This window comes from Aulostomus chinensis, chromosome 10, assembly GCF_037954235.1.
Source record: "Aulostomus chinensis isolate RoL2024-O1b breed Wild chromosome 10, RoL_Achi_v1.0, whole genome shotgun sequence".
Lineage (NCBI taxonomy): Eukaryota > Metazoa > Chordata > Actinopteri > Syngnathiformes > Aulostomidae > Aulostomus > Aulostomus chinensis.
The window spans coordinates 20,116,671-20,141,076 of NC_141329.1; the positions used below are offsets into that span (position 1 = coordinate 20,116,671).

The 24,406-nt window shown below is 42.0% G+C and overlaps 1 protein-coding gene and 1 long non-coding RNA gene across 6 annotated transcripts in view; one reads left to right on the top strand and one right to left on the bottom strand.

Moving 5' to 3' along the window:
- The first annotated feature begins 3,173 nt into the window (after positions 1–3,173).
- LOC147254793 (muscleblind-like protein 1) overlaps positions 3,174–24,406 on the top strand; it is a 75,698-nt gene continuing 54,465 nt past the window's right edge. For 3 of the 5 annotated variants that reach the window (XM_086216340.1, XM_086216343.1, XM_086216344.1), the window contains exon 1: positions 3,174–3,344. The gene's annotated coding sequence lies outside the window, so the exon portion shown is untranslated. Of the gene's footprint in view, positions 3,345–9,906; positions 10,012–16,179; positions 16,342–24,406 lie in introns of those variants that run through there. The other 2 variants (XM_086216342.1, XM_086216341.1) reach the window with 2 other exon arrangements.
- LOC147254794 (uncharacterized) lies at positions 7,812–18,238 on the bottom strand. Its single transcript, XR_015118190.1, has 3 exons — positions 18,164–18,238; positions 11,332–11,404; positions 7,812–7,830 (listed from the first exon to the last, which is right to left on the bottom strand). It is a non-coding gene; the product is annotated as an uncharacterized LOC147254794 (long non-coding RNA).

The window sequence follows — 24,406 nt, forward strand, 5'->3', positions numbered from 1 at the left end:
ATAATGTTTTTGTCTGTCTTCTTCTCTTTTAGCATCTGTTGTCTTTTTTCAACACGATATTCATTATCTCCCTGCATCTCCCCCCGCCTTCCTCCTTCTGTCTCACACATTTACACATCTTTCAGCGAGTTGCTAAGAGTCTAGAGATTGTCCTTATGAATATTTACCATCAGTGGGAGTGAGGTTTGTTCACTCCCACCCTGTTTCATGAGTATGCATGCTTTACACTGCTGCATGGAATCATGTGTGTGTGTGAGTGTGTGTGTGTGTGTGTGTGTGTGTGTGTGTGTGTGTGTGTGTGTGTGTGTGTGCGCGCGCATGCTTTATTGTTCAGTGATAATGCTATGATCATTCCCTTAGTAGCATCTAGTATATTTGGAACAAACCTAACCTTTATTATCCCATGTTGCTTCCTTGGCATATTCTCATATTATCATTTCCTTGGGGGCTCAAAGGGGAACTCCATTTGACTTAGTATTCCTCACACCCACGTTCAGTGTACAGTACACCCTCTTGTTGGATACCTACAGTGTACACCAGCTGTTAGCATACTGTATGTAAGTCTACACTCTCACTGCTTCAGACATAGTTGCAGCTACATTGCACCATTCTTTGTGACGAGCGTTAACAAGGAGCTTTATGCTATGCAACACTTTTATACAATTCACATTACTCATCCAACAATAGAGGGACATTCATGTGTGGAAGGCAGTCAGTAGTAGCAAGTATTGAACTGGCTGTCAAGCTGACAGCCGGCGTACGATCAAATCCGTCAACCAGATTTAATTGAATGGCTTTTAACTTAAATAAAGTGGGCTTATATGTCTACTGAATACATTTCTTCATACTTGTAGCCTTGGCAACTCGGCTTTTGTATTTAAGGGTTCAAAGAGACTCACCTCTATAAAACCTGCATGACTTTAAAGCAACATTATGACCCATTTTTAGCTTCAGCTGATAGTTCGGAGCATGGTACATCTTTTATTCCTCCTCTTAGCTCTGAATTTCTGTTTCTGTGAAATGAATTTGTGTAAAGAAGGGGAAAAAAAGTAATTTAACACTATGTTAGCAACTCCACATCAGTGAACTTAACCATGACCAGGAAGAAGGTCATTGCAGAACAGACCTCCTGCAAAAAAAAGAAAAAAAATAAGACCGGCATTGTTGAGATACTGTAATTATTTTTTAAACACACCCAGAGTCCTTAATTTAATGGAATGTATCCAAAGAAAATTGTGTGTGTGACCCTGATCTCCAGTGCAAGTGAGACCAAGTGTTGTAGGCTCATGCATGAGATCAAATATGAGCAAAGAAACAGCGTCTAACCAATACAAGCAGAGCACATGACCCTTTTTTCCCTGCAATAATATGTAGCTGAGGAATTACTCCGAATTAATGTTGTATACGGACATACACTCACACACAATATGGTGGGACTTTTGTTGACGCAAAGCAAAAGAGTAGTAATAACAATGCATGAGCCTAACCAGCGGTCATTGTGCTTAAGGGGAGCTGCAATGTTGTTAATGAATGACTGGAATGAGCAGTGAGAGCTTGGTGTGTGTGTGTGTGAGTGCGTGCGTGTGTGTGTGTGTGTGTGTGTGTGTGTGTGCGCGTGTGCTTGCAAGTGGTTAGTGTTAATGTCTCTAATGAATAGATGTGGTGCACAGAGCCTTTGGACACCTGCTGTTGCCATTAGTCCCAAAGAGCAGACTAATCATCCTGGCCTTCAAATCTAGGCAGGTTATTCAATGTCACTCAAATTCAAGAACCCTCCATCACACCAAGTACATGATTGTTCTGCTATAATGCTGGCTTGTTTAGATATAGAAGAAAAAGGAACAGTGAAAAGCCCTTTCATTTAAATGCTCTTTTGCAGAGCATTATCGTAGTAGCCAGGTCTGAGTATTTCTACCTCCAGATGCGTTTATACATTTGGAGCCCAATGCGAACATGCAGTATGTATGTTTTTGGTGAAAAAGAGAATTCTCAGGGTCATGAAGGTTTTTTTTTTTTGGTGGGGAGTACAATAGGGCTGTGCAGGAGTGAGAGACAAAGGGAAGGCTAGGATGACAGCTACTAAAGAAAAAAATAACAGGGAGGCAAGATGTTGAAAGATTGAGCGTTCGGGGTTACCATTGCAAAGATTGTGTTGCAGGATTTACAGGGCCAGAAGGACAACCTTCCACCCACTCTGTCACCATGGGAGACGGTGGAGAGGAGGTCTCATTGCTGTTTCTTCTTCACCTTCATTCCCTCTCTCCTTTATGATATTTATCTCTTCCTTTCCCTTTTGTTTCTCTCTTCTTTTTCTTCTTGTCAGCTCTTGATAACTTCCTGTTATCAGCCCATTAAATAGCTGCTCAAACAGACCTCTAGAAAGATGAATAATGATGAAAATTTAAATAATTACACTGTCCGTCTTTATCTTAGAATCTGTCCATCTGGCTGTGTGCACACCACACATTCATTTGATCAACTCCAGTGAGCTGGACTTCCCTTGTTGGTAATGTGTGTTATCAAAGTGCTGCAGGCCTCTGTGCACTGGCAGTAGCAGTGGAGAAAGGGGAAGAATTCACAAACAGGAACTATAGCCTGCTTCCAGGAACCCACCTCATCAATGCACAGACACTTGGAGACACACACAAGCATGGGGGTGCATCTGCATCCACACTCTGTATCTGTCTTTGTCCTTACTCTGTCTACACACCGCCTTCTCTTTATCTAACCCGGCAGAAGCAACAGTTTAGCGACCACATGACCACAGACAGTCTCTCCTCGTTTCTGTGTGTGCTGGTTGGCTTGAGCTTGCAGGAAATGTTTAACAGTGGAATAAGATGCAAGAAGAAATGTTGGAGTGGCTAAATTTCAATTTTTTTTAAAGAAAAAAGACAGAGAGAGAGAGCAAAAAGTGAAGAGCTACAGAAGCGGGGGGGGGGGGGGCTGTTGCCACAGCAACCAGTGCTGTGGTGGTCGTCATCATGAAGCTTCTTCTGCATTGTGTATGCGTGTGTGTGTGTGTGTGCGCGCGCATATGTGTGGACACGGCGTGTGTGAGTTCACCCTCCTCTCTCCAGACAAGAGGCGAGGACATCCCCCTCTAACACCGTGCCAAAAGAGAGGGGGAGAGAGTGAGATGTACAGCAGAGAGAGAGAGAGAGAGAGAGAGAGAGAGAGAGAGAGAGAGAGAGAGAGAGAGAGTTGAAACCCCATAATGCACTGCACGCTGCAGGGCTGAAGTCGTGCAGATTCATCAGTTCCTGTTCGGAGGGATTGTGTGTAAGTGCACACTCACTCATAAGACCCAGACTGAGTGCGGGAGAAACACACAGACAAGCAGGCAGGTAAGGCAGCTTTTTGTGTTCAGCAACAAGATGAGCGCTACATCTCTCTATTACTGTCTCTGGAGAGGAGGAGAGGTGAAAGGGTGTCATTAATGTTTGACATGCTATGATTTCGACAACTTCTCCGCCTGTTGCAAACACTGCTGCTGCATTTTTGTTTTTCTTATTTGGAATTGCAGGAGTTCTTTCAAAAACAGGACTTCTATGTGGATGTGTGTCTATTACTGGGGTTTGTCTTTGTACCTCGTGAGTGTGGCAATAACGGTGTGTATGGTATAACAATCACTTTCTTGAGGCTGTTTGAAAAGTTAATGTTTGGATAGGTTTTAAAAAAAAAAAAAGAAAAGTCAAGTTAAGTCATAAATATTCAGAAGTAATATGGTTTAATTGCAAAATGTCAAGTAGTGTTGCATTGATTTTCTCTGATATGCTTCATGAAACACTAAAGTGACACTAATTAGATCATTTGAAGTATAAGCCTAAATAACACTTGATCCACTGATCCATAATACTCTCATGTGGAAAATCTCTAATAAGGCGTCTGAATATTCCAAAGTATTTTTGTTTTTGTTTTTTTTGCTTCAAAATGACATAATAGAAGTTTGTTCAATTCTGCAGGGCTGAAGCTCATTTTTCTTTAGGCATCTACACGAATGTAAGAACAAGCTGGTCGATGTGTGACATCACCATTGTGCCTCAAGTGTGGTTTAACGGCCTCAGAAGCTTTTGGTCATATCTGTTTCACCAGAGACAGACGCAGCCTGCGATGTACGATTGCAGCAGCTTCGGTCAGATGTTCTTAAACTTTACCATGCAAAGACTGAGATGGGAAATTTCTGTTCTCCGCCGTGGGAGTTTATGAGAAGTATTTCACGTGCAGACACAGCGAGAAGTTAAAAACAAGGGCTAAAAAAAAAAAAAAAAAAAAAAGTTTGATACGACATATGATTAAAAGTTTGATGCAAAAGTACGTACATTGAATCCCTTGCACATCCCTCAAGAGCGCAACTTGTATTATGTCAACATCCAGGTTTCAAATAAAGTACAACCGAGGTAATTATATTTATATAGCCCTTTATTACACACAAGTCTCAAAGGAGTTGTTAGATTGATTTTACTGGTGCATAGTGTCAGCATACATTTTGACTGTGTGATGTTCTGCTGAACGTTGTAACAGACTCAGCGAAGAGCTTTGTGGCTGTGGAATGAAATGCATGAACAAAAAAAAAGAAAAAAGAAGAAGAAGCCATAATCCAGTTCAGAGAAAAAAAACAATACAAAAATCTTTTGAATATTCCGTTTCTCAATTTAGCTCACACAGAATACCACCTCTGTATTCTACGCTAGAATAGAAAATCAACCTGTCAAAATGGAGGAGCTCCTCTTTTTCATGATGGTCCCTTTCATTAAGAACCTCCCTTTCCACTTTCCATGCTGTCGTCTGATATAATTATCCGACAGACACCTATGTGACAGAAGCATCTATATCTCGGCCTTGGCTCTGTAATAATTTAGCGCTGGTGCTCTGGAGACTCTAAGCTGCCTGATGAAAGTGAATATGTGAGGATGTGTGTGTCTGTGTGTCTGTGTATGTATGTGTGTGTGTCTGTATGTGAATTCATAAGGGTATATGATGTACTGTTGAAGATGTTTCATTGAGCTCAACCAGGAAACGTGAAGGGATATACCGTGACATTAAATGAGGAAAACATCGGGGGAAAAAAAAACCGGATGCTGTTTTTAATTGTTGCTCTTTTGCAGCTCAAATCACTAAATTCCTCAAATTTCTTAGAATAACAGATGGTCATTACCAGAGCTAATTTGATGTTTGTTTTGAGGTTTAGCAAGGTTTTGGCTAATAATCCCCAGTAAAGTAATCCAACGTGGAACTGGTTCATGGAATATATTGTTGAAAGCAAAAAAAAAAAAAAAAAAGTTTCAGACTGAAGAGTGTGGTCATACAATTTCACCAGCCTCAAGTAGCTGCTGTGTTTTGAAGATGATCCATTTAATGATTTGACCTTAGATCCTCAACAATAGAGCTGGGGTACTTTCTGAATACTGAAAACCTCTCACAACAGGTTACCTTGCTAGTTTGTCATTCGAAAAAAAAGGGTTTCTCTCTCTCTCTCTCTCTCTCTTGCTCTCTCTCTCTCTTGCTCTCTCTCTCTCCCTCTCTCTCTGTCCATAGGTCCAGCGCTGGCTTTCCTTAACAGCGTGGATCAAAGTTGATATATGGATCCTTGTCCAAATACAACTCTCTGCTCTTTTTTCTTGATTTTTTTCTTTTTTTTATGTCTTGCACTGTCATTCCTGTCTTTAATGATCTGGAACAAGAAGGATGAACCTGTTCCCCTCTTTTTTTGATACAATCACGATGAGCCATGGCTTTACGGCTTGTGTGGCACAGGCTGTTAAAAGACAGTGCTTCAAAAGTGCCTTCCTGCCCTCTCCCACTGTACACAGATATCAGCAGAGCAGTGAGCGAGTACCTCAGTGTGCATTAAATTGTCTACAATTGCAGTAATTATCTTGGAGTCCAAAACCTTTCAGTGCGCCTCCGTGTTTCTTCATCTGTGTATCTCTCCTTGCCAGTGTTGGAAAGAACATTCACTTAAGTGAAATTCTCAGGAAACTATTATTTGCTTAAGTATCTATAGTTTATTTTTCTTGTTTTTTTTTTTTCCCCCCGGGGAAGTCACAGTTTCAGATTCTCAAGCTCATAAAAAAAACATTAAAAAAAACCTTACACATATGGATGGGTATATTTTATAGCCCTATCTTGATAAGCTACAATGGATATTTTTCTTTCATCAGTTCAGTTCTTATACAACCTCGAGAACCCTTATATTTCGTATTCTCCATCATAGCTGCATTGTTCAAGGTGTAAGTGTGTAAGATATTAAGAGTGGGAAAAAATGCTGTGTTAAACATGTTACTTCAGATCAGACCGCTTCACTTAACTCTCTCTGCTCTCAACTGCAACTGTTTCCAGCCACGACAGACGGTAGCTGTTTTAAGAGAAAACCCTCTCATGAACTCACTCTTGTTCCATCTAACCCCGCACCAAACAGCAGACAGTTCCTGAATGTAATAGAGCACTTATCGGCTTAAGTTTCAGATATTCATCCAAAGTAGTTGGTGGGCGAAAAGGAACAAATTAACCATTTTGAATAAATCTTTTTAATGTTTGGAACGTATCGGGTCATCCTGTCCAGCCTACTGACTTTCTCATTCTCAAAACTGGACATGCCTACTCTACGATGTGCCTGCCATTATGTTAGGTGATGTGCTGAATGCACTGGGAGCAGGACAACATATGAATGAGTGAGGACTGATTGAATTGAAAAGAGTAAGGCGGTTTATAGGGGCTATCCATAGAATACAACTTTGGACTGGGCCCACTGGAAAGCCGCACTGGAGGAGATTACATAACATGTAAACCCCTCTGTGAGAGCGTAGGTTTGATTTTGGCATTGGTAGGGACATAAAGCTCTCCACAGGGGCACCTGGAAGAAGATCTATTTTGTATTTATGACCACAATATCACAACACCTACAGCTGATCGAACAAGCCAATGATCTTAATCAGGGGAAGAAATAAAAACATATTTAGGGACTGACAAAAAGACAAGTTTTTTAGTCTATACTGAGTGGGCTTGATGCAAAAAGGGCAAAGGTGACATCCCTGCCGAGAACAATAAGCTCCATCAAATATTGAAAGAGGGTGTGAAAGTCGCTGTATTTTTTTTTTATTTTCCACGACTTTTTTTTTTGTACTTTAAATAAAGGCTGAAAACGTAAAGGAGCATTTGATGTTTTGGCTAAAATGTAATAGTTTGTGGGTTGTTGTTGTTTTTTTAAATGGACTTTTCAAATAAGAATTCCTTGAAGCCAAACCACCATAAAAGTGTAGATTGCTTGGGTATTTTGTTTTACATTAAAACTATTATGCACACAGAAGCCGAACAAACAGTGAGGTTGATGCACACCCCAAGCGGGAGAGTTCAGCTCTGGGTGTGTGAGAGGAGGAGGGAGAGGACTCGCAGTACGCCATCACCGTCAAAGGGACAGTAACGTGGGAGCTTATTGATACTCTGCTAATCCCAGTCACTGTGCACTTGACCTCTCTAAACTCTTGAAGAGAGATCACGCTAGTCCTTGCTTGCTGGCTGCTCAACATCCACGCTACTGCCGCCTGTGGGCTCAGTGTGTTTGTGTGTTTCCGCCTCCATGTAATCGGTGCGTTGGAGCGCTGGTCTTGGTCCAGCTAATTCTCCTCCGCATTGTCTGGTCGGTCCAGCCTTGGGTTGAAAATCTGTTAATATATCAGTTTTCAGTACTATGACTGAATGAAAAAAATTAATGGACTAGACACTGATTTACAGCAGTAATATTGGCGGAGACAATGCAGTAGTGTCTGAATATTGGTGAGGACATGTCCTTACCGTCCCTACCCGATCCTACGCTCTATCCCTTCTGTCGATCTGGGACATCAAAAAGAACAAGAAATCACTGTAGTATCACAAGTATTACAGCTCTAAAAGATTCTATAAATTTACATATATTAACTAGAAGGAACCGGTACTGTGAAAAGAGTTACAAAACAGACCTAAAAGGGCTGTGGATTCTCAGCCATCAGGTGGACATAAACTTGTAACTGCTGTGGTTCCAGCTTGTTTCGTTGGCGCTTGCGTTGACAGAACACTTATTTTGAATGCTGTGGTGAACCTCTGTGACATGTGAGTATTTTGAAGGTTTGTTTTCGCTGCTTATTGTTAGCATATGCGGACCTATAGTATACTGAAGTGTCCACGAGCAAGACTCTGAGTATGCATCTGGCATCTGAGCTCTTATTGGGGGATGGAATAAAAAAAAAAAGACTTCCAGTAGTTCGAGACAAACTCCCTTCCAGAGAAAAATGATATCGTGTCCTATATTTCATGAGTCCATCTGTTTGTATACAATTTACACTGAATCCTGATCCAGAATCTTTGAGGAACACCTTTTTTGGGCACAAAGCAATGACTTGCCAGCTCTAAAAATGAAATTGCCTATTGCCGGCATCTGTAGTGCTTTGACTCGATGAACAAATTAATAAATATTTATACAGTAGAACACAAACTAAACATTAGCAGAGCAGCACAGAGATCCATCATAGATGCTTTTGAGGGTAAGCTGCAGGCTTCTGTTCAATCAACACCTTATAACCACACACTCATTCACACACACACACACACACACACACACACACACACACACACACACACACACACACACACACACACACACACACAAGACAATACAGTGATAAATTCCAAGCACCCTGATATATTGCAGCCACAAGTCAGTGAGGTGGCTCTGAGTGAGTCACTTGGTAACACCCACCTGACACATACACCCTCCTCCACAAACACACGAACACAATGCACACGCTTGTACGTGCTCACATACACACTCATACACACACACACACGCACACACCTGACGTAATGTTTGATGGAGTTGACACCATGGCAACAGAGCTGTGACTCTTGCTGTCCTGTGAGTGGACTGAAGCTGTGGAGGAGGGAGGAGGAAGCTACCAGCTAGCACAGCTTCTCCAGTGCGGCTATTATTATTCCCCATCTCTCTTTTCTTTTCCCCTTTCACCACAACACCCTGTTATCTGCATGGTGTTTCTCTTTGTTGTTGTTGTTGTCATTTTAACTGCATTGTAAAGGCTCCGAAAAGGAGACCTCAAACGGGGAAGTAGAGGAGGCATCAGCTGCACCTCCTGATGCATCATCAGAGTAACCGCGTTCTGGTTGATACATCTTTTTGTTGACTTTTTTTAACATAACAATCACACAACAGACAACATGATGTGGCTATTTGTAAGTTACATTTGATTTACCTCACAGTTTTGTATTCTTGCTAATTCTGGACTTAGGTAAAGTGATGTATGTGTGTGTGTGTGTGTGTGTGTGTGTGTGTGTGTGTGTGTGTGTGTGTGGTTGTGTATGTGGGGTGGGGAGGGGGCACAGGTGGACAGGTCTCACAAAGAGCATCTGTAAGAGATTTACTGCCTGCAGAGACAGATGGCGGAGAGACAAGGAGAAAGAAGAAGAAAAAAATGGGAAGAGGGAGGTGCAGTGCAGGTGAATTGGATTTTAGTCTCCTGAAGCATTTCACAGTCTGATTGTCAGTGTTTGTTAACATACACACACTCAAAGACACAGTGTGAAAGTGTGGGAAACGTGGCTGTTGACAGTAGAAGTTCATCTGAGTTAAGTTGCCCTCCCTTCCTCTCCTTCTTTTGTGTACGATCCAAGCGCGAGCTGTGAAAGGTGAACTTGCAGCCTGCTGTGGATAAATTATGTGTGACATGTTTAGCTGCGCTGCCTTACATGGAGACGGGTGTATCTGAATCCAGTAAGGCGCTGCCAAGAGGAAGGGAAAGAGAGAGAGAGAGAGGGAGAGAGGGAGTGAAGGACATGGAGGGAGGAAGAGGAGGAGGAGGAAGGAAAAGAGGCAGGGGAGGGAGGAAAGTGAAGGAAAAAGGAGGGAGGGAGGAGGGGACAGTGACGGAGAGGGAGTGCAAGAGAGGAGTGCCGCGAAGCAAGCATGAGGTTTTCACTTTCCATTCTCCCCTCAGCAGCAGTCAGATGAGTCCTTGCAGAGATACAGTAAGTCTTTGCTTTTTACTGTGTGTGTGTGTGTGTGTGTGTGTGTGTCTGTTTGTGTGTGTGTCTGCTACTTTATGTTTGTTTGGACTGACTTTTCCCTTTTTACTCTCTCTTCTTTGTTCTTCCATATCGCTTTTTTGAAATTTTCATCCACCATCTGGATGTTGCGAGTGATGTGCCTATGTGTGATGTGTGTCCATTATACGTCTATTTGTGTGCACGTGTGTACACGAGCAATGTGCAGATGGTCACCGTGCTTCACCGCTAATGTGTAGTTGTTTCAGGCCTGGACAGCGTTAATGTGGAAAAGAGCTGAGCAGACAAAAGAATGGGTAACGTTATAGTGTTTAATGTTCCGCAGACCAGTTAGCACATATACACACTTGTGCACAGACACACTCACATTGACACACATTGCCTTTTCTGGCAGACTTGACTCTCTCTCTTCCTCGCTCTCTCCCTCACATGCTTTCCTCCTCCAGTTGGACAACACTGAAATCCCTATTGTGCAACTCCTACTGTTTACACTAAAGAGAAAAATGCATTCACATTTATGGATGAATGAATGAATACATGTGCGCACACACACACACACACACGGGGACACACACACACACATATATGTACACCCCCCCTCCTCTATAATGACAGGACTACTGGTGTTTACACTACAGCTGCCCTCAGGAAATGATTAAACTCCTGCGCTACCCAGGTCGTCTGACACACAAGCACGTACACACACATTAAATCATCATTGATGTCATGTTCCAAAAATTCCGAAAGTTATTTAAATCAAATTACATCATCTTAAATAATACAAGAGTCAGAGAGATGGAGATTTTCAGTTGTTGATTGGGTGGTAGGCTAGCAGCTACATGATAGATTTATAGAGGGCCATTCTTAACCTGAGGCACCATTTTTCAGGGAAAATTAACATCGTAAACAGACTCCCCCTGAAAACATGGTGTTTTTATATTTCGAGGAAAAGCAGCATTGCAGAAAAGGACTGCTGTTTACTTTGAACTAAAAGTTCCATGTGGTTCTGAATGCTTGTCAATTAATCTCGACATCACTCTCACGACATGCACTCATTTGCCTCATTTCAACGTGGTTTGGACACCTGCAATGTGCTGTACACAGAATAAGTGGGATCAGAGAGTCTGTGATGCACCTTTTCTTACACATACCTCACAGTTTTATGATTAAAAAGGTGTCACTTTGATAATATTTTGTGAGTTCATCCAAAATGAAATGTGTCCCTGCAGGACATCAAGCTCCGCGTCGCTTCGTTTGCCAGTTTTATATTTGCATCAGATGTACCTCAAGTTGCAGATGCTCCAGGGGCAAGGCAGAGAGGTGTTAAATGGGTCCAGTTCCTCTTCTCCCTGTCACTCTGTCTCAGTGAAGAGTGAGACAATAATGAAGGAAAAAGGTGAAAGCATGAAGACAATTTCAGTCAAGTTGCAGGGCAACAAAAATTCCTGATAAAAGATGTAGCATGAGCACTTGTGTGATGTCATTATCCCCTGAATTGACACTCCAGCACAGACAATAATATTCCCTCTGTTCTTTCAAGCATATGCCCCCTTCTCACCCACTAATCTCAACACCTCCACTTTCTCACTCTTCTATATCTTTGTTTCTCTCCGAATCCATCTGTCTCTTTCCATGCGTCTTGGTTTTTTTTTTTTTAAACGACTCCCTCAGTGTTTCCGTCTGACTTGTAGTGGGTTGAAAAAGCTTCTCAGCAGATCAGAGCAGGCAGATCTACAAGGTCATTAGAGTATAGAACAGCGAGATTGCAGAGAATCTCAGATACAGTCTGAATTGCACAGCGCGCACACACACAGTTCTCTCTTAACAACTGTGTGTGTGTGTGTTTGAGAGAGAGAAAGCAAGAGAGAGAGAGAACGACAGAACAAGGGTGGGACAGGGAGAAGATGCACGGTTAGCTGCCATTGAATGTGTTAAATTAAAAAAGAAAAAGAACCATAAATCCATTCTGTCGCCTAAATTTTCTTTCTATCCTTCAGCTCATCTGTCCTTTCAAAGTGATGTCATTTACCTGTTGTCCTCAGCGGGCAGAGCATTCTGTTGAATGCAGATGAGTTAGGTTTTGTGCTTGTGAGGAAAAAAAAAAATCGAACAAACAAAAAAAAAACTACATTAGTGTGCGCGCGGATAATGACGCGAGAACGCCTTCTAGCTGATTTACATGACTAAATTACCAAGAAAAGGAAAAGTAGGTTGGAAAGCTGTTCAAGGTGACAACAGGAGAAGGTGAGTGGAGATGACTTTGAGTTGTAGCGCACATCAGACATTCAACATGTAACTGGGGTGTTGAGAGTCAGTTACTTCAAATTGTTGGGGGGATACTTTGAGGCCATTTGGCAAGTGGCAAGAATCACAGTCACTCAGTCAATGGTGTATGATTGCTATTTTCCCTGCAGTCTGCAAAGCTGTCACAGGACTAATGCACACTAGTGCAAGATGTAATCTTTAGTAAATACAGTTTGCTTCACAGAGTAGCCCACTGTGATTTCCACAGATTAAGGTGTCAAACTGAATCACTGGTCATAGACAGCTGAGGAGTATAGATTATCCCCTGTTTTCCCTCATGTTGCTCTGGTGGAGACCGCCCTCTTAGAAAAATGACCAGAAACACTGAAAAATGGCTGACTCCCGCAACGACTGAGGATTAAGTGACAAATGCCCTCTAGTGGCAGTAGTAATTATGACTTGAATCAGCTAAACCTCCATATATAGCGAGGAAGTAAGTGTAGGAATGAATGCTGGCTAGACAGAGGGATCACTCTTTGTTTCCTGTATCCAACCAACAGTTTCACATTTTATTCTGCAGCCATTAAAAAACAAAACAAAACAAAACCTAAATCATGATCATTTCCTAAAGTTAAATTCACGTTACATGACCTTCAAAGTGATCAGATTGCAGTGTTCAAATGTCAAGACCCATTGTCCTGAACTTGGAATCTTAAAGTTGTGGTTCACACACACACACACACACACACACACACTGCATGACTGAGGTCATGCATGACAAGATAATTCACCAGAAGGGTCCTCTGATCAGTCTGTCTGGTCCTCAAACCAGGCTTTGAGACAAAAACACATACGAGAAGTCCCACAGCATATAAGGCAATAGTATGAGTGTGAGACAAGCTCTTTGGTTTCAAAAATGGATGTCTTTGAGAAATATCCGAGCCAAGATATTGAGGGAAAAACAAGCGTGAAGGAATGGATTGGGACACTTTACAGCCAACAATTCATGTTGCAAATAAAACAAACTGAACTTACATGAGTAACGATTTACTTGAGTCACTGTATCTGACACTTTGATAACAGGGAAATGTCAATGTGTGTTTATCCATTGGAATATTTGAACCAAACTGGTCACACAAACTAGTGTTTACATAGCCAGGATTTTTTGTTGTTGTTGAGAACATTAAATGCCTTGCTCTGTTCATGTTTATGACATTTTTGATTTGGTCCCAGACTATTCTTTTTAAATGATGGACATCCATCCATCCATTTTCTTCTGTTTATCCTGTTAAGGGTCGCGGGGGGTGGGGCCTATCCCAGTGGCTTTCGGGGGAGAGGCAGGGTTCATCCCTGACAGGTCACCAGTCCATCACAGGGCCAACACATAGAGACAGACAATCATTCACACTCACAGTCACACCTACGGTCAATTTAGAGTATCAGTCAGCCTCGTCCCATGAGGGATATCATTTCCTAAAATCATTCTAAAAATGTTAGTTCAGGTAAAAGATTTTTGATCAAAAATCCTTCATGTTCAACATCCTTAAAATGTTGGTCTCATTTTCATTGGACCATTCAGTGATTGCTGGGAATGGCCTATTTGAACCGGCGGAATTGAGCAAAATGCTGCCGGCTGCAGTTCTTCAAATCGTCTCATGAGGCTCCGGATTTGATTCAGTCACTTTTCCATAATAAAGGGTGTGGCCTTTTTGATCGGAAACTGGAAGGGCATCATATTAGTCAGATATGGGCAACTGTTTATGTCAGTTTTCCTCTTCTGTTTCATCAACTCAACCAAATATGGTTTCCTCCTATTGCAAAAACCCAGGATGGCAACAGCTTAAACTCGAGGCATCGAAGTGGTTCTCCACTAACCAAAAGATTGATGTCACACTTATTGTACAGCCTATGATTTGAATCCAAACCAGTTCTTTCCTGAAACCTAAACAAGTGAGTTTGTATCTAAACTTAGCTAGCCTCATATGGCGTAGATACAGTACATTACTTGTCATAAAACATTATTTGTCAACTTGTAACATTTCCCTGTGCTAACATAGGAAACATGCTTATGGGTCAGAGTAAATGTCCCTCGTGGTTGTTTGAGTTGGAGGACACACATGAGAAGTCAGAGATTATACACTTCATGTGCATGTAGCTGTTATTTGGAAAAATTTCTTCCAGGGAACATTCAGTCCTTTGGTATTTCCTGATTTGATCAAAAACCCCAGACTGTGGAATGACAAAAATTCACAGGAGGCCAATTCGTTAGTATTAATCATCTTCATGTATTGAGTTTCATAACCTTTGCAACCAATTTTCAGCTTAATCGGTGATCATCATCATCAAAGATTTTCCTTGGCTTGGGTTTGTCCTGTTTTAGTCTTGCTGCCTTTATAGGTTCTCTAGCTGCCGTTGCTGTGAGGAAACTTACCACCTTTCCCTGCCCCTAAACACTGATAATCCACAGACCACCTGGACCTGCCCTCTGTCTACCTGTCTGTCCAGCTGTCCTGCCAATTTATCGTTCCAGACTGAAATGGCAGACAGTTTAAGTGTAAGAAGGAAGGACTTTGCGTGTAATTTGTATTTTTATGCTTTATGTATTTGTATTCCAACTTCCAGAACTCAGTTGCAGCGTTGTCGCAAATCCTGTAAAATATTGCACTGAGAAGAAAAGGAATGTCTTAGCTTCGGGTCTCACTGCAGGAGCTGCAGAAGTGTAGACAAGCACGGTCCCGCACTGGACTCATGCTCATCACGGTACTCGAGGTGGACGTATTAGCATGGGGGCCTGTGCGCTAGTGTCTGCAGTATGTCCCTTAAGGGGAGTGAGGGTTACTTCACACTGGACTGTGACTGCTGGCGACTGGCGCGCATGCTGGTTGCTCATGTTGCTGGACATTCAAAGGATTATACACTAACAATGATGCATGACTAAGATGAGAATGCATTAGCTTTTCACTAGCATTCACTGCTTTCCCTATCTTCCACCTACATCTACACCCCTGTCTCAGTTTCCTACCTTTCTCTCTTTATTTGTCTAATTCTCTCTGTTTTCCAGTCTTACTCAATTTACCCTCTCACCCACTCTAACATACCTATATATATTCTCATACACACATCTCCTCCATTGCTATTCCTGAGAGGAGCAGACTGGTCTGGCAGTGGGTTGTTTTATGTCTATGAACTCAATGACACCCTCGCTGCCACTGCATTACACCACACCAGCACTTCCACAGCCTGCAGAGAGGATGGGAGTGAAATAGGTGTGAAATCAAATCAAATAAAAATGGAGTTAAAAAAACAAAAAAAACAAAAAAAAAAACTGGTATGAACAAAATGTAGGTTTGCTTTTTCTGTGCAATGCATACAAATACATAATGTAACCGTGTATCTGGCACATGTTACCTCACATCCCTATTCATGCTAGTGTCTACATGCTCTCCCTGTCTCTGTGTGCATGTCAGGCTATTTAAACACTTGCGCTGATATCACAGTGCAGACGACAGTTTGCACACGTGCCACTTGACTGCCCTCGCCATCACCCTCCCCTCTGTTTGTCTCACAGCTGAACGAGGGAGTCGGTGTATGTATGTGTGTGTGTGCTCGCATGTGTGTGTGAGATAGTGTGAGCACACGAGAGAGAGAGATAGATGATGTTGTGCATATGCATACATATTACTCATATGCCTGTGTCTTGAATATCAATGCACCGGTTGACCTTCCATTCATCTCTACAGTTGTATCCTCAGTAGATAATACAGATCTGCTGTCTCATGGTGCGTGGTCAATATTGAGTGTGTGTATGTGTGTGTATCCACGTCTAAGATTACACTGATGGTACAATCTGTCGAAACATTATCCCAATAGGCTATTTTTTTTTTTCAGAAAAACAAGCACTCATCAAATCTCAACTGTGCACGGGTGGGACTGAGCTCTTGCTTGACATGTTTCACATGTGAGCCTCATTAACATGGTTATCCCCTTGGCAAGGTATTTGAGCTCATTAATGTTGCAGAGATGTCCATCACTCTGGTTTCCTCAAGCAGTGTAAGTGGCAACACTTTTTTTTCAAAAATGTATTTATTTTTTATCAGGCTTTAGAAATGGAGCAGATTTATTGACTCTTGGAGCAATCTCTTATTTGTTGCTCACTTGGATGATATTGGATAAAGTAAAATGGGAAACTTATCCAGCACCCATTATTCATTGTCATCTGACTTAATATTTTCTTAACGAGCTAGTCCTCCTTCATTAATTATGTCACAGTTGGATATTACCTTTACTAAAGTAAAGGAACGGCTATATTAGTTGGACCGGCTTGGACGTAAATGTTCTGTGTGGTAGGTTTAATGTTTACCAAGTTCACCATCGTACTTTCACACTTAAGCACGCTAAGATTTGCAAATCGGGACCCCTCCTTTCCCGATTAATTACAATTTTTTAGGCTCTTGGGAAGTTAATTGTTAATGAACTTAAGTGGAAGCCCTTAAGTTGGGGGGGAAGTATAATTATATCAAACTGTGGCTGTTAGCACACAACAAACTAACAGAAAACATGTTTATACTAATATTTAAAATTTACAGCAATACATAAAAGCAAATTAAAACACACATATACAGATGTAAATGGACCTGAAGCAATAGGAGTGAGTATGAAATTAGTCCTGTTTCCTTAAGTGAAAAGCATGTTGGAGGAGAAATAAAAAGGCATATACAATATTAAAATAGAGAGTTGGGGTGAATGTATTTCAGTCCATGTTCATCTAGTAGACGGGATATCAGGTAAATTGGTTTAAATACTCTGATCCTCTATTCATGCACAGCAGTGATTAAATGTACAAGTGCTGTATATCAAATGATAGGCAGACATCATCTGATAGCTGAGACACCCAGCCTAATACCACGGTTTACCTAATGTAATGTTCACGCTTAGTTCTTTTTCCCTACAAAGCAAACTGCCAAAACATAACATTAATGAAATGCAAAGTAATACTTATCATGCATCTGTCACGAAATTAACTTCTAAGGAAGGGATACTGTAGCTTGCATATTTAACAATAATGCATTACAAAAAAATAAGATATCTATTCATTTGATATATTTCTACATTGTAAAATCGCTTTAATCTCCCTGTTCATCTAATATTTCACTCTAGTGAAGTGAAAGTTGTCTCACAAAAGTATTTTGCTCGGGGTTGAAATCAGGCAGAAATGGATCATAAACAGTCTGCTGTGAAATGGTGGATTTAAAGACTTAGTCGTATTAGGAACTGTATGATTAAAGTTTTTGAGACTGAGTGGGGACCTGACACCATTAACCACCCTGTCATTGTTTTACGCGTTTTCTCTGATTGCAGTAGCAATGATGACTTTGCAGCACATTACCGTGGTGCTGCAGCATAAGGTGTGTGAACAAGGAACTGGGGGTGGGGGTGTGAGACAGCTGAGACAGTTGGTGAAAAAAAAAAAGTAAGACAGCTGCCATTATAAGATGAGTCACAGTCGCTCTGACTGGGGGCATATATGGTCCCAAAGATCCCAAAACTAAAGCAAAAATAATTAAATTAACTCAAAACAAAAAGAACACAGTCTAAAATTAAAGCTGCAAGCAGTGTTGTTGGGGCCTGAGCCTCCGCGCAGCCGTGACCAGGCGCCAAACGCCGGCCCGAATCCAACAGTGTAATCGGCAAATCCCTGGGCCTTGTAGTTTAGGAGCTAGAAGCCTGAGTCTGATGCAGAGTGTGAGAGCAGATCTGAGAGCTGGCCCCTAGAGCTTCTCCCTTCCCTGCTCTCTCTCTGCCATCTGTGTCAGAGTAGAGAGCAGAGGAGGATTTTGCCAGTTTTAGTGTGAGAAACAACATCATAACTCACCATATGTTGGTCAAAAGTGGAATGTAAGACCATCTCTGTATTGTTTTTTTTTGTCAGGAATTCAGTGGTGTGCTTTTTGATGGAGTGGGAGTTATAGCGTAGATGCTACAAGCGTTTGTTTGAGAGGATGTATCATGAAGGCAGAGACGCTCCCCTTTGGTTGTCACGACAACTGACAACAAATCTCTGCCATCTGTTAGAGTGGTGAGCAGAGGAGGAACCAATTTGTAGTATGGAAATGTGTAATATCTCTGCACATGTTGCTCCAAATTGTAACACAATACCATATTTTTATAGGGATTTTTGTCAGGAATGCAGTAGTGTTTTTTTTTAGATGCTGTGGGATGTGTAGTTCAGACGTGAGAAGCGTTTTGTTTGAGAGAATGTACCAAGAGAGGACATGGCCTCCCTATTAGTTTCCATTGAATGTGACGTGATGTGAAAAGTGTCTGCCCGACTTTGACGGCTTATAAAATGTAAACCGAGTAATTCATATAAAAACTTTTAACAACTTTTGATCAGGACATTTTCTTGAGTAATTTGTGTAATTTTGGAACGCCCTGGGAGGAGATAGTTTTTGTTCGGGGTGCAAATTTGTCGAAAATTGGACGTTTGTGTCCAAATTGTGGACGTCCTGTTGGAGTTAGGTCATGGGTACGTGTGTATGATTTGTCCGTCTTGATGAGACGAATTAGGGCCTGAGCCCGGAGGTACTCCGTGTTTGCTCGACACACTCGCCACTTCAAAAGTTAATTTGACCCCTTAAACATGCTCAAAAACTCACCAAATTTGGTACACACATCGAGTGCGGCGAAAAATTCAATAATTAACAAAAAAAACCAACCCACTCTACTCAATAGCGCCACCTACATACACAAAAACCCCCGCCACGGCCTGTAGGAATGTCCTACAAACATGGGACCAACACCGTTTTATTTGTCTCATCAAGACGGAACAATCACACACAGACACTCCTGACCTTACTCTAACAGAACGTCCACAATTTGGACACGAATGTCCAATTTTGCGCAGCGAACAAACGCTATCTCCTCCTTGGTCATTAATGGTATCGCTTCCAAAACTTAATACCTGACTCTACATACTCTGCTGATTAAATCTGTTAAAAGTTTTTATAAAGCGATTTTATAAGCCCTCAAAGTGGGGGAGACACTTTTTACACTTTTCACCTTACAATGGAGACCAATGGGGAACCTGTCTGCTCTCATGGTACATACTCTCAAACACTCGCTTCTCACATGTAAACTAAAACTCCCACAGCTTCAAAATACACACCACTGTATTCCTGACAAAAATCACCACAAAAATATGGTATTATGCTCCACTTTTGCCCAACATATGCAGAGCTATTTGATTTTGACACACTACAAATGTCACAATCCTCCTCTGCTCTCCACTCTGACACAGACAGCAGAGAGCAGCGGGGGAGGGGTTCTTAAAGGGCCAGCTCTCAGCTCTGCTCTCACTCTCTGATCACACTCAGGCTTCTCACTCCTGAACTACAAGGCCCAGGGATTTGCCAATTACACCGTTGGATTCGGACCGACGTTGGCCACCCGGCCACGGGCGCGAGGAGGCTCAAGCCCTAACAACGCTGCTTGCAGCTTTAATTATGTATACAGATGCCAAAGCTATAATCCTGTTCACCGTAGTGCTAACGTTGACATCCCTCTGGTGCCAAACAGAGAAGAGGAGGAGAAATAGAAGTCTGGATGAGATCATCAGCAGCAGCAGCAGCAGCAGCAGCAGCAGCAGCAGTAGCAGCAGACCGATTCCAACAGGGCAAAAAAGAGGAGGCTGCTGCCAAGGATGAGTGGCATGACAACCTCCCAGGTGATAATTGTAGTGCTAGGCTCGCTCATGTAGTGACAGTGGTAATGGAGCTTGCTGGTAAGCAACACAACTCCCATTGCTGCACCACAAGGGCAGTTTGTTCACAGTCTGTTCTGGATAGAGTTGTGCATGCATTTATTATGCTTTAAAATAAGTAAAAACCGTGGTCAAGATGTTGTGCTGGATGGTACGTCTATCTGGCCCTCATCTCACCAGAAGGCGAACAGATTTCGGAGAGTTCAGGAGAGAGAAAAAAATGGAGAAAACTGAAACGTGTGCTGAGGAATAGAGAATGAGAACAGGTGGGAATCAGAAACAGATAAATGAGTCGAGATGAGAAATGTCAAGATGGTATCACGCTGCAGTTCCAGCAGTGCCTTAAAATGAAACCAAATTCTTTCCTCTTTTCTTTTCCTCTTTTGTGATACTTCTCCTTGTTCTCCTCCCTCACTACCAGACACAACCTCTGCCTCTCGCCAACATCTGCTAATTGCTCCTTTTTGCTTCCTGTCACTCTTCCTCTAGCCTTTCCCCATCCACTGTAACCACCTCTGGTCCCTCCCCCACCTCTGTCTCTGCTGCTCCTATCAGTAAAAAGGGCAGTTCAGGTCGTACACAGATGATATCCCGGTCAGCCGATGATGCAGTGTAATATGAAGCGTCCGGCATCTGCTTTTTGCTGCTGCAGTCAGCGCCCTTTAACCTCTCGCATTACTAAATTTCTACACCCTCTGTCTTTCCTGCTCTTTTCAGTGGGTGCAGCTCTGTTGCACAGTTAATTTTTAACCAAATTATAATCATCCCTGTTTCCTAAAAAATAACAACCCACAATATATCCTGGAAAGAAAGCTTAAAAAGCAGACTCCCTCCATAGAAATTTGTAACAGTTAAGGAATGTCGGAACTGTCAACCCGCCGCCTCTTGATTGCCAGACAGCAACTCCAACACATCCGAGTTTACACTGTGTCACTCGGCCAATTTGGTTTTCCGACTAATGGTTTCCTCACACTTTCAAGCAGGTTTTGACCGTTGCTCTTTACTCCTTCATCTGTCTGTTGTTCTTTAAAGGTCAGCCATAGGAAACCAAACACGGAACCTGCGTTTTTTTTTCTTTCCCCCTCTTTTTCATTTATGTCTTTTCAGGGAGGCATTCAAGGATAATAAATGACTCCCATCTCTGGCTCCTATTCACCCCCTCATTCTTTCTCCTTTCTCTGTGTATTGCTCTCAGCTGCAGAAAGAATGTAGCTTGTATTAACAGAGGGTTTTTTTTATGAAATAAAGTGTGATTCCACGTGTCGAACTAAAGATGGTGCAGCAGCTAGACTGAGGAGAACATGTGGCGCAGGCTGAACAGTTACCTATAATTTTTTTTATTTTATATTTCAATTTTCCTCTTACAACCATGTTATAACCGGTAAGTTAGAAGCTGTGGTGTCACTGGAAGTTAAAAAGGTGTGTTTCTTCTGCAGGGGTGTCAGTAGCCATTAAATATGAGCTAAATACTCACCGCCGTTTTAGCACAGACATTAGCGCAGGATCAGGTGGCGTTCTTTTGACAAGGAGTTACATGAACCCCGGTGACACTCTCAGCATTGCACTCCCCTTTCCACTGGGCCATATGCTGAAGTTAGTCAAGCAGAAATGTTAAACCGAGATTTTATTCTGCATGCTTTTAATGAATTTGTGTGTACGTGGGGTTGTGGCATTAAAGGCTCGGGGTGTGCATAATATCCCCAGCCTTCTCTACCTCTCTCTCACTCCCCTACAACTTATTACCTTGGCGAGTTGATCTGATGGTGTAATAATATCTCCTCCCTCTGGCTACGGGAAATGGCCACATGCATTATTCACACATGCTAAGATGCTTATTGATGACTCGTTTATTTATATATTTCCTCAACACCACAGTCACTGCACACATTTTGACTCTTTAATCCCCTGATTTTGGTATATGAGACCTTGTGTAATCAGCCTCAGTCAGTCTTTAAATGTGTTGTAGTATCGTGTTCAAGGTTTTCAAGCTCTCTGCATGTGACGCCGCGGGCTAATAATACATGTAGGTGCGGCCTCCCTATTTATTAACTCTGTCTTATTTTGTGTTCCTTTTGTCACTGAAGAACCAGTACTGTAGGAAAGTCAAGAGAGAAACACAACTTTTCAGAGAAAAGCATGACATTGCTTGAGGGCCCTTGGGTTGATTTGTCTCATCAATTTGAGTGTTTGATGCAGCTATTTGCTTCTCTTCCATTCATGTGGTCATTCGTAAGTGGAGCATATTCTGTTTTATCTTCATGCAAGCCAGTGCAGTTACATTTGTTGTTGGTTTTCTCTCAGTGCCCCTTTCTGTTTGGTTTCATTAACTTTGTAACACCAATGACACACAACTTGAGTGAGCTGGGGCTCCTGACAGAAACCACGTATGTTTCATTTCTGTACCTCCACACCCCCAACAGCCGTTCTGATCGTCGTCATGTCTCAGTAAAACCTTGAGGGACTTCAATCCAATTTTACAAAGATGTTCAACTGAACTCAAAGATGAGTTTAGATATTTGTAGTTACTGTGACTGCACAAAAAAACAAAACAAAACCTGTGAAGGCTATGAGTGGGCAGCCCAGTGGTGCAGTGGTTAGCACTGTCACCCCGCAGCAAGAAGTCTCCAGATTCGAACCCCGGTTCTTACCCAGGATCTTTCTGTGTGGAGTTTGCATGTACTCCCTGTGCTTGCTTGGATTCTCTCCGGGTATTTTGGCTTTCACCAACAGTCCAAAGACATGCACGTTAGGTTAAGAGTGACTCTAAATTGACCATAGGGGTGGCTATGAGTGTGAATGGTTGTCTGTCTCTATGTGTTGGCCCTGCGATGGACTGGTGACCTGTCCAGGGTGAACCCTGCCTGTCACCCAAAGACAGCTGGGATAGGCTCCAGCCCCCCACGACCCTTAACAGGATAAGTGGTATAAAAATGGATGGACGAAAGCTATACGTGTGAAAGAAATGTCTTCTAATTTGCCACAAATGTTCACTGGGGATAAAGTGACTGCACAATACATGTTTTTTTTTAACCATAATTGTATGATTCACATGCTAAATTATTTCAAAATTTGATACAAATATTTAATAGCATGAATGAAGTGTTTGTTTATCCAAATCTTCAAGGTCATCTTCCGTACGACACCATAATGTTCTTCAAAGAAACACTTTTGGGTATTACTCAAAGCCTCCAGGGAATCATGAGTTTTGTTTTGTTTTGTTTTTCTGCAAAAAAATATACTTCAATTCTTTAAGACATGCGCTCATGCTTAGCCAGCAGCAGTTAACTTCAGGGTAACAGCAGAGTTGAAATATGGGCCTGTCTCTAAAGTTCACTAATTAACTCATTCTGTTTGATTTATATAATTTCTTAATAAAGCTTTAAAAAATGCTCTGTGCTGTGTGAGATGCTTTGTAGGCATGAGCAGTGATTTCCTGGAACCAAGGGTAACATGATATAGACGAAGCTTCAGCCGAAGTTGCTGAAAATCTAGTGCTGTGTCCCTCTGAAATACTTGGTCTTCTTCCATTCTGTCAGGCCGTGGTGGCACTTAGCGGTACTCTGAAGAAATAAACACCCTGTAGAAGCAAAAGCCAGACTCATGTAACCTTTGTATTGCGGGTGAGAAGTTTCAGTGTTCAAAATTCAACTCTTTTTCTGTCGTGGTGACACCATCCGTGTACTCATTGTGCAATACTTGTTGGGATAATTGTCAGCGTGAGCAGCAATCAAACTGACAAGTGTTTAATAGGGAAGTTAGTGAAATGTGACACTGTGAAGCAGCCACTGAAAAACTAAAACATGCAGTTTTTGCAATAGTACCATATTGTTCTGAATATAGGACCGGCCTGATAATATTTCAACACATATTTTAAACATTCACAGCAAATCTTCTTTTCTTTTTTTTTAAAAAAAGCAACACTTTTATTTGGGAATAAAATAAAAACAAATTGCATAAAACAAGGTGGACCCTTGTTTTTCACTGCACGGCTCGGATTATTATGCTGTGTCATTCTTCTGCATCAGCTGAGGCTGTTTGGTGAACTCTGGTTACGGCCAGCCCCTCTTATTCTTTTCAACCATCCTCTAACAATCTCACCTATCAATCTCTGGAGAGCGGCCACTTTTAATGCTATAAGCTTTTGTCTGACTGCATTTTTTCTAAAATTACACTCTGTCCCTTTGTATTTCCTCATTGCTTGAGACTTGCTGGATGACCCCACTGCATCTATCACCATGAGCTGCATCATAACTTCTCCTCAGTTGGACGGTTAAGTTGCCCGACTGTCGAGCCCCAGTGTTCAGGATGGTCACGCTCCATCGTGCAAGCCCTGAGCCTGGCGCCGTAAGGAATAAG